General features: G+C 36.1%; 1 long non-coding RNA gene across 2 annotated transcripts; it reads right to left on the reverse strand.

The window, feature by feature from the left end:
• Nucleotides 1-543: 543 nt before the first annotated feature.
• On the reverse strand, nucleotides 544-3,752 carry LOC310896057. 2 transcript variants are annotated; one of them, XR_014581149.1, is made up of 3 exons: nucleotides 2,638-3,752; nucleotides 2,437-2,545; nucleotides 544-1,057 (listed from the first exon to the last, which is right to left on the reverse strand). It is a non-coding gene; the product is annotated as an uncharacterized lncRNA (long non-coding RNA). The 2 variants fall into 2 exon arrangements; XR_014581150.1 differs by lacking the exon at nucleotides 2,638-3,752 and having other exon boundaries at nucleotides 2,437-2,589.
• Between the last annotated feature and the right edge of the window lie 9,515 nt (nucleotides 3,753-13,267).

Here is a 13,267-nt window from a genome sequence, read left to right on the forward strand (position 1 = left end):
ATTTATCCAGATGGAGTGACAGTTCCCTCACAAAACCTGTTGTAAGTGCAAATATGAGACTAAGTGGGATCGAGATTGCTAAACTGGAGCACAATCAGGAGCTGTAGTGTTGTGTAGAGAGTTGTAGTCAGTAGTCGGAACATAATGGATGAAATTAATTTTGGTGTGACTCCTTCAATACCAGTGGAGTTACACCTGTAACAACATAATGTGAAGAAGGAAGTTTTTCTTTCCTTTGTTCCATCTGAATTCAAAACAATATACCTGAATATCTGTAGCAGTTGTATCTGCATTCAAAATAATGTGGTTTCAATGGAAAAACCTAGTAGCAGATTTTCACACAGTTATCTTATACCATAGTAACTTCGAAGTTTGTGAGAACTTTGTAGCTTTTTAACTCAGTGAAAAACAATATTAAGGACAAGAGGCAATGGGCACATACTGAAATGTGGGCAGTTTTGGCTGAATATGAAAAACACTTCTTCACGGTGAGGGTGACAAAGCACTGGAACAGGTTGCCCACAGAGGCTGAGGAATCTCCTTCTCTGGAGACATTCAAAAGCCCCCTGGATGTGATCCTGTGCAACATGTTCAAGGTGGCCCTGCTTGTCAGGGGGTCGGACTAGATATTTATATCCAGAGGTCCCTTTCAACCTTGACCATTCTATGATTCTGTAATTAATCCATTTTGTTTTTAAATGTTCATTTTATTTTTAAATGTTCATTCTTATACAAATGAAAGATGTTACTGCCTGTATAATTTTTCAGGGATCTATTCACAGATCCTTTCATTACTCTCAGATTCTTTTCCTCATGTCCAAAAGATCTCAGAGATGACCAATATCAGAAACAAGTTTCACCTGAAGTATCCTCAAAGGTCATGCTTCATGAAAGAAAATTCTGGTAGCAAGAAATATGACAAGTACTCGAACAAGTACTCTTTTTCAGTCTCCAAAAGAAGTTCAGTTGCTTGCTGAGAAGAATGGTAGCCATACCACTGTTATTTAAAACCTTCTCTTCACTCTGCTGCCCAGTAAATCAAGCAGTGGTAAGCAATCTAAAAGGGAAAACAAACAGTTTGTCCCTGCACGCTGAAAGTGCAGTGTAAGCATTAAGCTGGAAAATTCTAGTGTCATTAATCTTTTTCTACAGGGCTACCTGTCACCACCTCTGTGTTGGTGACACATACACAAGTCTGCATTGTGAATGAAGAATCACTTTGCATTTTGAAATCTGTCTAGCTCCATTATTGTAAATGTTCTATTTCTTTATGTGGTAAAATCAAAACAAATGAATGATAACAGATCACACATTTAGTGAGAAGAATGTTTCTCACTACTCCACCTCTCAGTGTATCATAGTCCCCTTTATATCTACCTCCAAAAATATGCACTGTGACTTAATACAAACTCACATTAAAAATGTGGCAAATCTTCAATCAAGGCTTGATGAAAACAAAGATATATCTGTTTCATTTCCATTTAATTTATGGATACACTTGTGCATTCCCTTTATGTCCTAAACCTTTATTGCTAGTTACTACTACCTAAAATAATGCAAATTAAGGTGTTTAGGATCTACCCTGTAATGGTCCCTTTATTAGCCAAAATACATTTTAATCATATGATTATTCATTAATTATAAAATGTAGCCTTTTCCCCAATCCTCCACCAGGCTGTTCCATTTTCTCCAAACATGATGCCTTTTGTTCACCCCAGTGAATGCCATTCTGAAGGGTGATATAAAGTAAATATCACAGCAAAAGCACCAGATCAAAATATGTTAAATTTCTAGAATGAAGCCAATGGGCAGATTATCTTTGTAGAGTACTAAATTCCTTGCTTCACAATGTGCTGTCAGAACTCACAGCATTCAGGAAAATTTAATTGATGACAATTATTGCAACAAATGTATTGTTTATACATTTATACAGATTATATTAGTATATTATATATACTAATTATATATTAGTATATTATATATTAGTATATTATTAGTAGTATAACTATATAAGTATTATTAGTATAACTATATATTAGTATATTGTATACATTTACACAGATTATATTAGTATACTTATATTGTCAGATATGTAACATGGGCAACAGCAACTCTTGAAAAATAATTCTATTACTATTCTTACTTACTAAAAACTGTGCATTAAAAGGTTTAAAGACAAAGTAGCCAGACCTTAGAAAAATGAAAATTAATCACAGCTTGGTAAACTAACTAAACTCAGTCAGCAGCTGAACAAGTTAGGAGTTTTCTTTTCTCACAGGATATGTTCCCAGCTTCATTGCAACAGAGGACCAATTATATTGCATGCAAGTCTGTCCTGTAAACCAAACCATATTGTTCTAGAAGCAGGAATATATTTTGGTAGTGAGTAAGTTCAAAAGTTCTGAGTCACGTGAAAGCAACACATCTTTCCCCTACCTTCCACCAGAGTCACAACTGCATGAACTGTACAATGGATAAATTAAATTAAAGACACTCCATTTCTAAAACTTGAGAATATCAGAAGTTGTGTTTGATCCTACACCTTCTGAAAAGAGAAACAAGTAAATAATATAAAAATACATATTTGACAATATATTTGACAATATTGGCACTATAGTTTTGTGTGAAAATACTTACTTTTCAGCTTCTCACACTGTCCTGCCAGTGGGCAGGCTGAAGGTGCAGCAGGAGCTGGGAGGGGACAGACCCAGAACAGCTGACCCAAACTGGCCAAAGAGGTATTCCACACCATCTGGCATCACGATGAGCAATTAATATGGGGTGTCTGGCTGGGGTGCGGGAGACCGGCTGCTCCGGGAGAGAGGCTGGGCATCGGTCAGCGGGTGGAGAGTAATTGCATTGTGCATCACTTGTTTTGTACACACTATTTTTAGTAGTACTATTATCATTATTATTATTTTCATTTATTTTCTGTCTGAATAAACTGTCTTTATCTCAACCCACAGGTTTTCACTTTTTTTCTGATTCTCTCCCCCATCCCAGAGTGGAAGGGCGGAGGGTGAGTGAACAGCTGTGTGGTGCTTAGCTGCCAGCTGGGTTAAACCACAACATTGTGACAGATTAGCCAAAGTTAATGCAGACAATATATAAAAAGGAACATAATAATTTATCTTATTTCAATAAGTTCTGGTGAATGCAAGGATCAAAAACTCCAGAGAAGATTAAAAACATCAGCAACAACTCCTGGTTTCCCGTTTGTTTGTTTGTTTGTTTTTGATAAATGATTATTCTCTGTGCTATGAAATGATAACTTGAAACCTTAGAATTATCTATAAAATATTAAATTTGCTTTCTTTGTGTCCCTGTGACCAAAAATTGTGAGCATTTCAGCCTCTGAAAGTACAATCAGTGTTTACTCCTAGTGGAGGTTATTATTTCTTTTTTATCTTTAATTAATGTACCTTAATTAGTAGAAATGCAACTGAGAAAGAGTGTATCACTGCAATGATATATATAATAATTAACCAATTAAAATAGGCAAGGCATTCAAGAAACTGGGGCTGTGCAAACCTCATGAAGTTCAGCAGAGTCAAGTGTAAGGTCCTGTGTGTGAGTTGGAGCAATCCCAAACAGAAATACAGGCTGCATGGAGAATGGATTGAGAGCAGCTCTGAGAAGAAGGACTTGAGAGTGTTGCTTGATGACAAGCTCAACATGAGCTAGCAATGTGCACTTGCAACCCAGAAAGCCAACCATATCCTGGGTTTCATGAAAGCAGTGTAGCCAGCAAGTCAAGGGAGGTGATTCACCCTCTTTGCTCTTGTGAGATCCCAAGTGGAGTAATATATTTAACTCTGTGGCCCCCAGCACTAAAAGGGCATGGACCTATTAGAAAGAGTCCAGAGGAGGGCCATGAGGATGATCAAAGGACTAGAACACCTCTCCTATGAAGACAGGTTGAGAGAACTGGGGTTGTTTATCCTGGAGAAGAGAAGGCTCCAGGGAGACCTTATACAGCGGCCTTTCAGTACCTAAAGGGCCCTAGAGGAAAGATGGGGAGAGACTTTATCAGGGACTGTAGTGGTAGCACAAGTAGTAATGGCATTAAACTAAAAGAGGGTAGACTAAGATTAGATATTTGGACGAACTTCTTTTCTATGAGGGTGGTGAGGTTGCCCAGAGAAGCTATGGGTGTCCCATCCCTGGAAGTGTTCAAGGCCGGATTGGATGAGGCATTGAGCAACGTGGTCTGGTTGGAGGTGTCCTTGCCATCACAGGGTGGTTGGAATTAGATGATCTTTAAGGTCTCTTCCAACCCAATCTATTCTATGATTCTATGATTCCGTGGTTCTGTAATTCTACAATTCTATGAAATATCAACTCAAGTAACTCAGGTCTCTTGATTAAAGTTAAATTCAGGTTGCTTGATTAAAATTAACTCAAGTTACTTGAGTTAAAAGATTACCTCAATATTTCCCATCAAAATATATATAATTTTTATTATTATTTTTTTAAGTTATAAATCTCTTAGAAATCATGAAATAATAGACCAATTACAGTGGAGGTAAACATACATGGAAATAAATATTTCAAACTCTCTTCACATAGTTGAAATCAGATATGTTCCAGTTTCCTTCATTTTTTTTTCATACAATAATATTATGAATATTAGCAATATGAAAATAGTTGACACGTATTTTAACAAAATTCTTCTTTGCTCTTCACAGCAATGAAGAACAGGTCTTCATTAAAAATATTAACAGTTCATATAACTAAATGATAATTAAAACTGTCTTAGCTAATGAACATGAAAATTTATAGAAATACAGTTAACAGGACCAGGATAGGCCTACTCAGAAGTAAAAGATCCCTAATATAGGGATATTTTTTGCAGCCCTGAACACTGAATGTCACAGATGCCATCTCAGAATCCAAGGATGAATTTTTTTGTTCTGCATAAAAAACTCCACTGTAGTTAACATATTAATTTAAAATTCAAATATATTCATTTTATCAAAATTAATTTAACAAGTGATTGTTGTGTCTTATTCATTGTCATATTCATTGCCATAATATGGAAAAAAAGGAAAAAAAAAAAAAGAGAGAGAGAGAGAGAGAGAATAAAGTTCACTGGGTAGACCACACACCATAAAATGTATTTTGGGGAAGCTAGGACTTATATCTATGATGAAATGCAAGATATTGCTTCAAAATGTCAGTCTTACACAATGGAATGTTAAAATAGCTGCACTAGAAAAGTGTTTCAATGAAGTAAGTTACAATGGCTCATTGTGCATTATGACATCACTTTTTAAAATGCAATTCCAAAGGGCTGTGTGTGAAGCTTTATTATTGGTGTTTTTGTTTGTTTGTTTGTTTGTTTTTCTTTTTCCCTCAAATGAACTTATGGTGTGAAAGAATTTGAAATTAATGGCTTCAATTTTAATCTATATCCCACTGCTGGAGTTTGGTACCAAAGCCAAAGTACATGGCTTGAAAGAATGCAGTTAAACGGGTATGTAGATGTGTTTTAACTTCATACTTAACTAGAAGCTAGGTGTAAGGTCTGCTCACATGCTCTTGTCTGCTTCAATCCTATACAAGTGCATGCCAAACTTCTTTAATTGTTGTCTGTATGTGGAAGAAATGTTGATTTACTGTCAAACTCCTCTACGATTACAGTATGTCCACAGCTGGAACATTTACTCAGAAATATTTATCTCCTTGAAACCTCAAAAAGATGAAGCATGTGCTGTCCTAGGCCTGTATCCATTACAGATACATGTGTAAAACATTTTTTGTTTTCTGTTTCTACTCTTCATAATGCTGCTGAATTGCTCAATTGTGTGGATATTTCAAATCCATTCTTTGATATCTTAGCTGTAATAGTGATGGAGACTGTCTAAATTCACAAAAAATATGGTCTAACAGACAAAGAGCAAAAGACTGTTGCTGAAAACCTACTGGGTACAATATATACCTCTCAAGAACATTTACTTCAGATTGAGTCCAGTCTAGTCCCACAGACTAGATAAGGCCCTTTAGTTTATTTTCCTCCAAATGGAATCCATTCTATGTACTCTATACAGGGAATCAAAGTATAGGTAGGGATAATTTGTTTCACAAGTACATTTCCAATATGAAATACTGCATGAAATGTATATAGTTGGACATGATTATATCTCTAAGTGAGTTAAAATGGAAAATGTCAAAATATTTGATTTAAATTCAATTAAAATTTTGCAGTCAAAACTGGCAATTGAGTGCAGCCTGGTTTGTTATCATCTCATAGGTATTATAATTGTGACTCCACTTTACTTTGTCCTGCATATACAGTCTATGGACTAGCTTATACATATAGCTGATAAACTGTATTCTCTGAGTAGTAAAATTTTTTATTGATACAGATTCCAAGGTCAGCTCATTCATGGCAGGTCTGAAGTTTATAAAGAAATCAGAAGTAAATCAAGTCAAAGTGTTTGTCATGTTGACAAATCAAAACAGAATTTTAAATTCTGGATGATTAAGTATAAAATCTTACTTCTTGTCTTTTTTTTTTTTTTACTATTTATTTTTATGTTCTGAAAAGTCAGTCATTTTACAAGTAAAATATAAGTTTTGTTAAAGCACTTAAAATGATGTGCATAACAGAAAACCTTTATGCTTACATTTTTAGTCGCGCTTGATATATTCCTTATTGATAATCAACAATTTTGTCATTTAAGGTGATAAACAGCAGTGAAAACTTTGAATAAATAATGTGTTCAGTCAATAAGAGCTAACTCCTTTTCAGAAATAACAGTAAAAAGAAGTTGAGTTAGTGGATTTACTTAACCATATTAAGGAAACCTTGTTGTTTTCTTCACCTTAAAGAACATACTGCCTAGAACTACATTCAGTTTTCTTCAGAATAACATTTTAAGCCTAAAGGTTGTCAAATACAGTTTTGAGCTATTTGAGATTATACCCTGTGTTACAGAAAGTCTCTCCATTACCTGTCTGGCTGTTTCACTTCTGGACCCTTCCACCCAGCTACCCACTTTGACATACTTTCACAGTGAATCCCACTGCAAGCCATTTGCACTGTAGTGTAAACTGTTAATCTGATTATAATCTGATAATTAAATTAATCTGATTATAAAACAGATTTCCTACTCTTCTGCGTTATACCTGAGTCAAATAAGCACTGTGTTGCATGCTGTGAGCTAGTACTTCAGGTATTACTGATCGCTGCACAAGCTGAAACTCACAGTGAGTCCTACCCGTAGTATGGACAAACCAGTCCGATACACAGGAGTGGTGTTATGTGACTGAAAGCTAAAATACATATACACAGAAGTACACGGAGGCAAGGCAGCAGGTGGTGCTACCCCAACAAATTATTCATAGAAACAAGCCCTTGACTGGGAAGGAAGGAAGGAAGGAAGGAAGGAAGGAAGGAAGGAAGGAAGGAAGGAAGGAAGGAAGGAAGGAAGGAAGGAAGGAAGGAAGGAAGGAAGGAAGGAAGGAAGGAAGGAAGGAAGGAAGGAAGGAAGGAAGGAAGGAAGGAAGGAAGGAAGGAAGGAAGGAAGGAAGGAAGGAAGGAAGGAAGGAAGGAAGGAAGGAAGGAAGGAAGGAAGGGCCCCCAGGGCTCAGTACTGGGGCCAGTTCTCTTTAATATCTTTATCAATGATCTGTATGAGGGGATTGAGTGCACCCTCAGTAAGTTTGCAGATGACACCAAGTTAGGTGCAGGTGTCAATCTTCTCGAGGGTAGGAAGGCTCTGCAGGAGGATCTGGATTGACTGGAGCTATGGGCTGAGGCCACCTGTATGAAGTTCAACAAGGCCAAGTGCCGGGTCCTGCACCTGGGGCGCAACAACCCCAAGCAGAGCTACAGGCTGGGAGATGAGTGGTTGGAAAGCTGCCTGGCAAAGAAGGACCTGGGAGTATTGGTTGATAGTCAGCTGAATACGAGCCAGCAGTGTGCTCAGGTGGCCAAGAAGGCCAATGGCATCCTGGCTTGCATAAGAAGCAGTGTGGCCAGCAGGACTAGGGAAGTGATTGTCCCCCTGTACTCGGCTCTGGTGAGGCCGCACCTTGAGTACTGTGTTCTGTTTTGGGCCCTTCACTACAAGAAGGACATGGAGGTGCTCGAGAGAGTCCAGAGAAGGGCGACGAAGCTGGTGAGGGGTCTGGAGAACAAGGCTTATGAGGAGCGGCTGAGGGAGCTGGGATTGTTCAGCCTGGAGAAGAGGAGGCTCAGGGTTGACCTTATCGCTCTCTATAGGTACCTTAAAGGAGGCTGTAGCGAGGTAGGGGTTGGTCTATTCTCCCACGTGCCTGGTGACAGGACGAGGGGGAATGGGCTAAAGTTGTGCCAGGGGAGGTTTAGGTTGGATATTAGGAAAAACTTATTTACCGAAAGGGTTGTTAGGCATTGGAATGGGCTGCCCAGGGAAGTGGTTGAGTCACCACCCCTGGAGGTCTTTAAGAGACGTTTAGATGTAGCCCTTAGTGATATTGGTTTATTGGAGGACTTGTTAGTGTTAGGTCAGAGGTTGGACTAGGTGATCTTGGAGGTCTCTTCCAACCTAGACGATTCTGTGATTCCGTGTATAAGAAAGATATTCTGTCACGTACGGACTTTGATTCAAGATTGTTCAGTGACAAGTTATCGAACCCGACGCTAGCAATACTTGTTGAAGTTGTATCTCTAGTACTATGCAGGAAATCATTTTTGATAAAAGTAGGTCTCTTGGTCTGAAAATCTTGAATCTAAACTCAGTTCAGTTTAGCAAGGTAGTCATGTTCCTGGAAGCCCAGAGTATTCAATTAATATTTAGTTGCGAGATCTTCAGAGTTATTTTTATTTTTCTGTTATTATATTGCTGAGTAATGCATATTCCTTACCATGTATGGAATTACGTAGAATGATCATGATTGCTAGTGGTATTTGTGACACACATCAAATATGTTTATGTTAGCTGGGGTGTAAAAAATAACGACACATTCTCCTCCATGAAAAACTGAGCCTCTTTGAGGCTTTGAGGATGACTGCTGAACAGTGAACTAAAAATAAAATAAAATAAAATAAAATAAAATAAAATAATAAAATAAAATAAGAGAAAATAAAATAAGAGAAAATAAAATAAAATGAGAAAAGAAAATTAAATTAAATTAAAATAAATTAAATTAAAAGAAAAAGAAGAAAATTCTTCATTTAAGGATTAATATGAGATGTATCCCATTTATTTTACTTGCTAAGATAGGACTCTGGAACAAATGTAATCTGTTTTATTAGGAGAAAGTATTTAACCCATAAAGTCACTGCAGCTGAAAAATATTAATTTCATGAATGAGAAAAAGTTACTTTTACGTTATTTGATTCCCAGCAGAGAAGACTGAAAGCTTAGTTGCCCCACTGTAATCTTGAGGTATCACTATGTGATATACACTAATATCTTTTCTTGAAATATCTTGTTTTGAAACAAAATGTTTCCTTCCTTCCTTCCTTCCTTCCTTCCTTCCTTCCTTCCTTCCTTCCTTCCTTCCTTCCTTCCTTCCTTCCTTCCTTCCTTCCTTCCTTCCTTCCTTCCTTCCTTCCTTCCTTCCTTCCTTCCTTCCTTCTCTACTAATATGCTTATGCTCTGGGACCAAATTCAATTGTATGTCTTTTTCCATTAGTATCATGAATATTTTTTAATCGCAGTAAATGTTGACTCACAGCTGATGAAATCTTCAACTCAGCTAACTTGTATCTCATGCTTTTTATTTATTAATCTATTTTAATTATTAATGATCTTGCAATTGCACTAAGGAAAACATTTTTGAAAAGTGACAGATGCTATACAGTCAAGTGTGTATGACAAATTGTGGGACCAATGGGGGGAAAAAAAAAAAATCTCAGCAGGACAGTGTGACAACAGATGAGCATTAATTTTTTTAATCAAAATCAAATAAAGTTGTGGCTCTGCCAATAACCACTGCTGGTGTACTGGGATGGAAGAGAAGAAGCAAATACTGCAGAATTCAGAAAACTATTTTACATACTGTGGATATATCTAATGGACGATTTAATGCCTTTTTTAAATTTTAACCTGTTTTTGACCTTATGAAACCAATACTTCTTAATGTGTCAAATTCAATGCAGTTAATTAATTTAGACCATACAATTAATTTTAATGAGCTAGTTGCATATTAAACGAATACAGATTAGACATTTAAAAGATATACTTTAAGTATTCTTTGTACAAGGCAAAGTACATCCAGAGTATCTAGAGTTAGTGGAATGTCCTACACAATTGAATGGAGATAAAATGAATTGGATTCTATATAGGTAAATGACTCTTATCATCTACAAAATTTAATATGATATTATTTTTGTATAAGTGAAAATTTGTAAACCTCCCTTTGAACTTTAATTATATATATATATCCACATTATAACCAAGATATTTGTGTCAATAATATATTTCTTAGAGGACATTTTCATAAGGTTATTATTATTATATACTACAGTCATTTGATGTTAAATAAAAGTCAATTTACAATTCACAACATAGAATTGCCTTGAGAATATAAGCCAATTATCTATTTCTTCTGTTTAACAAACCAAAGTGCGGGAAACAAATTAATTCGAGACTTTTTCAAGACATAAATTTCAAAATCATCAAAGTATCCACTTATGCTCAGATGTCATACCTTTACTCATTTTTTCAAGGTGTTTGCTTATGCAAATAACATAAAACAAGGTGGTAAATCTTTAGGTCTTTATGGGCTAGATATAACATGATTAACATAACAGGACTGTGCAAAGAATGTCATGAAGACAGAAAGAAATCTCAGACAAGTCACAAAATAGTTTCTAAAAGCAGATTTTCAAAGTTTACTGGTTTACCTGATTGGTCTTATAATACTTGCAATTAAGGAAATAAATAAATAATGATTATAACCAATATTTTTAAATATTTTATATTTTAATCCTTGAAATTTCTGTAGATATATAACTTTTTGTCTCATTCTACACTGTAAAAGTTCTTCACTTTTCCAAGTTTTTCATAAAAATTCATTATATATTTGCATTGAAAAAAATCACTGGTTAAATAGCTTAAGCTTTATTTAGAAAAAATATAGCATTTGATCCTCCCAACCTGTCTTTAGCAACTTCACCAATTCTTTTAAAATGATCTTGAACTACTTCAAAAGGATGAGTTGAATGTTCCTCTCTCATTCTTTCCCATATCAAGAAACACTCTGGAGAGCTGAGAAATGTATGTTTGCAGAGGAATGAACAAACTCCGAGTCCTTCATATCTTTGAAGAGTTGTAAACACAGAGCTTTTTAATACAGACAAGAAAGTTGTCTTTTTGCTACAATTTAAAAGAAACAGTTTCTGAATTACTGTAACTGAAGCATGCTTTATCAAATGAGCATAGGGAATATCCTCAACATGAGGCCTTCTGCCAGACAGTCAGTGGAACACGTACGTTTTGGACAGGGTTTAAATGTAATCTAGTTAGAGAGCTGGTCAGACTTGTCAACTGAAGAAGATTTGACACATGGGAATCTCTGACTGCAGCAAATCCACAAACATAAAAAATAATATAGTTTAATTTCCGGGAGATTATTATTTGATTGACTTCCTAACTGAATCAAACTTCAGTATAAATTCATATTTGCACTGCAGCCTTTTTTGACTCCAATCCTTCCATCTTCTCCACTATCTTATGTTAATTTTCCCAGCATTCTTAGCTCTCATCTACATATATTATCTACCTTTGCAGTGAATAAAGAAAAAACATTGTTTTTAGCTGGTGCTATGTGTTTTTTGACTGTCTTTTCTGGACACTGTACCTTAATTGTTGATGAGTTGAATGGGCTTGTGGACTCTGAGACTCTGAAGATCTAGATATGGTAAACTGCATTTGTGTACACTGCACAGGGCTGTCGCTGACTTCAGTCTTTTAGCCATTAGGTTAAGAGATTAATGAGGAAAAAATTGATACAAGTAGACAGCAAGATTGTATAAGCTTAATTTCTTTAGGTGAAAAGGTAATATTTGAAGCAGTTATACTGTTCAGATTCTTCCAAAGATAGGTAGCTGCTAACGGGCATATTCAGGGAACTACATTTTTATAAAGAAGAATTTAAATTTCATTTAAGTCCCAACAAGATTTTTGGTTTTGGTCAGCGATCAAGGAAAACAAAACAAAACAACAACAACAAAATAATAACAACAAAAAGCTAATAAGCTAATATTGGATTTCAGCAAATGCAGACTTTGTATTACTGAAAATCTTGCTTCTTAGTAGTGTTTTATTTCCAGAACTGCCTGTTTTGTTATTGAAAATGTGACAGCAATAGTCCACTTATTGTTAGCTGAAAAGCATGTTATGGATATTAGTTAATTCTGGGCCATTAAAACTTTGTGGTAAAGAGATTTATAGCCAGGATGAAGCAGGGAGAGGTCTAAAAATCCTTATTTTGCAGTGAGTCATTGATTAGTCCTTTTTATCCAAATGTAGCTGCCTACAAAGTACATTCAGAGAAAAAAACTGTGCACATGTTGTTATTCAGATGATTACACAGGTACATTAGCAGTGTGATGATAATCACCTTTTTGTTTGTTTGTTTCAAATTTAGTGCAAAAGAATCTCTATGACCTTTTTCATGCACAATAATCACAGAAAAATCACAGACAGAAGCAATTTACTATATTAAATGGAAAATATTTCTAAATTCTTAATTATGACAGGCAATCCAAGACTGAAAAAGATGATTAAATACCAGGAGCATATGAATCACAGAATCATAGAAACATTTAGATTGGAAAAGACCTCTAAGATCATCAAGTCCCTTTTAATTTTCTTCCTGCACAGTCTCATGAAATCTTTGTAGTCCTCCTGAGTGACCCGCTTCTTCTTCCAATTGTCATAAACCCTCTTTTTCTTCCTGAGCTCTAGCCACAGGTCTCTGTTCATCCAGGCCGGTCTTCAATGCCAGCTCATCTTTTGGCATGTGCGGACAGTCTGCTCCTATGCCTTTAGGATTTCCTTCTTGAAGAGTGTCCGTCTTTCCTGGACTCCTTTGCCCTTCAGGACCACCTCCCAAGGGACTCTGCCAACCAGTCTCCTTAGCAGACTAAAATCTGTCCTTTGTAAGTCCAGGGTGGCAGTTCTGCTGACCCTCTTCTTTACTTTTCCAAGAATCGAGAACTATTAATTCATAATCACTATGCCCAAGATGGCCTCCATCACTCACTACTCCTTCTCTGTTAACAAGCAAAAGATCCAGTGGGGTGTTGTTCCTAGTTGGCTCTCTCACC

The sequence above is a fragment of the Anser anser genome (genome assembly GCF_964211835.1).
Source record: "Anser anser genome assembly, chromosome: 3".
NCBI lineage: Eukaryota > Metazoa > Chordata > Aves > Anseriformes > Anatidae > Anser > Anser anser.